Source organism: Penaeus vannamei, chromosome 34 (genome assembly GCF_042767895.1).
Source record: "Penaeus vannamei isolate JL-2024 chromosome 34, ASM4276789v1, whole genome shotgun sequence".
Classification (NCBI taxonomy): domain Eukaryota; kingdom Metazoa; phylum Arthropoda; class Malacostraca; order Decapoda; family Penaeidae; genus Penaeus; species Penaeus vannamei.
In genome coordinates this window covers 24,645,383-24,648,368 of record NC_091582.1, presented here as the reverse complement: position 1 = coordinate 24,648,368, position 2,986 = coordinate 24,645,383, and positions in this window count along the sequence as shown.

Sequence of the window (2,986 nt, the reverse complement as noted above, 5' to 3'; positions counted from 1 at the left end):
AAGAAGACAGAGAAAACGCAATCGGTGAACAGGATGTGTGGGTATTGCTTGTAAAAATATGTGGCTTTCTCGACTCACAACGCAAAGATGAGAGATATGAGGCAGAGAGAGAGAGAGAGAGGGAGGGGGAGAGGGAGAGAGAGAGACGGAGGGGTGGGGAGAGGGAGAGAGAGAGAGGGGGGGGGGCGAGAGAGAGAGAGAAAGGGGGGGGGGGAGGAGAGAGTCTTTTTTTGCGTTAGAGGCAAGGATTTATTTGTTTATTTATTTTCACTTTTCTAATGGGACTTTCACGCTGAGATATTCCCGACGAAGAATTTTAAGGAGGTAAAAAGACAGACGGCAAGACAATCAGACAGAAAGAAAGGTTAAAGGAACAGGGGAAAGGAAATTGACGGGGGGAGGGCTGTGGGTGGCGCACCCCCTCCCCCCCAGGTTCTGGGCCAAGGTCGCACCAGTCGATGGTCACCGGAACGAAAGGGACCGAATCAGGGAAGGCTCTGGGGCTCCTAACGCGGCCCTTGGGGACCCCTGAGTCCCTCCGAGGGGAGGAGCAGCGGGCCCGAGAGCGGGGAAGCTGCATCTGTGGAGGAAGAAAGATCACAAAAAGTCGTTTTAAAATTGGTGTGAGTGGGTACCGTCATCGGCATTCTGGGGTCAGACTCGGACGAATGCAGCAAACCCCCCCACCCCCGCCCTTCGTCCTCTTGGGTAGGATCCTTCTCTGACCTTCCTGGGGCCGAGAAACGTGACCCTCTGCACGCAGTGAGCGCTCCTCCCCCCCCCCCCCGCCCCCATCTCCAGTTCGCGGACGATGGGCGTGACAGTCGATGATCACCGAGACGAAAGGGGGAGAGGGAGAGACTGATAATGAGGATGAAGCAGAAAGGAAGACGAGGGAACTCAGAGAGGAGACTCGACCTCCAGCGACCCTTCGAGGTGGAGCTTCAGTTGATTTCATTTTCATTTTCCATTTTCCATTTTACGTCGTTTGATCCCTACTGGTTCATGGGTTAGAGCAGATATGGAATAATGACTATGCTCTTCTTCGATGAGTCCGTTTCCCTTAATTCCATCATTTTAATTCTGTTTCATTTGACGATCAGAGGATGAACAGCAGAAAAGAAGCGACCGGATGACGACGATGCCAGACGCAATTAACCCTTTATATATTTCCTTCTTTCAGCGTCTGCTTGACAGCTACTGTATTTTCCTTGGCCGGAAGCTTGGCTGCAGTGTGACGTCATCAACAGACGGTGCATAGCGAGAGGTGGTGACGTTGATGCCAATGGCCCTGACGGATGTCCTACGATACTAACGGTTGCCGGAAGACGCCAGAAAGACAGACAAACAGACGGACATATGGAGAGGCAGAGAGGGATTCTTCAAATCTGACCACCAAAATAGCGAGAAAGATTTTCTTCATCGCTGGCTTTTGAATCATGATAACGGTCAGGGGAGAAAAAAAATTGCCCTCTGTCCCTTGCGTTCTCTTCGCTTGCAATAAGAAAACACTGCAGGTTCCAGCAAGTCCATTACTTCCCAGAGGTTCATTTGTGGTTCACGAAGGGGATCTGTCTCCTGGTCGACGGCGCATGACGTGTCTCAAACATGTCTCAGACCCACAGTGACAGCTGACTTTTTCCAACATATGACATCTTTGATCCGTGGATTAGCGAGCGAGCGGCGACGGAGCAAAGGTCTTCTCAGGATCATCCTTCGAGGACTCCGATTAAAAGTACTTGAGATCCTACTTTTGGTGTAGGATTGATTGGATTAATGACTGGGCGGAGACATCACGGGCAGCGGGGTTGGCGGCGAGGTCACCACGAGGTCAATGTTGCAAGGTATAGAAAGTTTTTGTTTTAGGGAGGCATTCAATTTCAATTACTTTTTAATTCGCCCAAACCGAGAGAGAGAGAGAGAGAGAGGGAGAGAAGAAAGAGAGAGAGACAGAGAGAGATAGAGAGAAAGAGGGAGAGGGAGAGAGACGGACAAACATTTGAGTGAGGCAATTAAGTCTTAAAATCCCCCCTGATACTAATCCCCGTCTGCAAGACAACACTTCATGTCACACTTAATTGCATTAACCTCTTCCTCACATACACACATACCCCCCCCCCCTTCCCTTTCCCTCCCCCTCCTCTTCTTTGCATTATTCAGTGCAGATGGAAGGGGAGTGGAGGGATCGCCGCAGCCAATCAGGGAAGGCTCTCGGGCTCCTAATGCGGCCCTTGGGGACCCCTGCGTCCCTCAGGGGAGGGGCACTGGCCTCCCCCTCCCCCTCCCTCAGTCTTCGGGTCAAAACTGTGGCCTTCGATGATCACCGAGACGAAAGGGATGGGAATAAACCGATAATGAGGGAAGAGGAAACCAAAGAGGAGAAATGCACGCGGACGAATCGCAGCCAAGGTCTATAAAGTCCTGACGAGACCTTGCTTCCGCAGACCTTGCTCTCAGCCTCCGTGCGGCGAGAGCGACGGCCGGACTCCAGCCTCCAGGCGCCAGCAGGTCCTTCGGCCGAAGGAGCTTCGCTTCCGGTTCCTGGTCGGGAGTTGATGACGCAGGACGCGCTTTGGACGTGTCTCAGACATGTCTCAGCCTCCGGAGTGAACAAGTATCCACAACGAAGAATTATTTGGAGGCAGACAGTAAGACAAGCAGACAAATAGGAAGGTTAAAGGAACACGGGTAAGGAAGAGGAGGGCACACCTCCTCCTCCACCGAGGTTTTGACCCAAAGTTGTGACAGTCGATGATCACCGAAACGAAAGGGATCGAGATCAACTGATAACGATGCAAGGAAGTTCCGTCTCAAGGTTTTTCTCTTGTTGGCCTTTAAATCACGATAAAGGTCAGAGGAGAAAAAAATCAGGCAACTGGCCTTTCCTTCTGTCCTTCGCGCTCTCTTTGCTTGCTTGCTTGCAGGTTCCAACATGTCCATTAATTCCTTGAGGTTCATTTGCGGTTCACGAAGGGGATCTGACTCC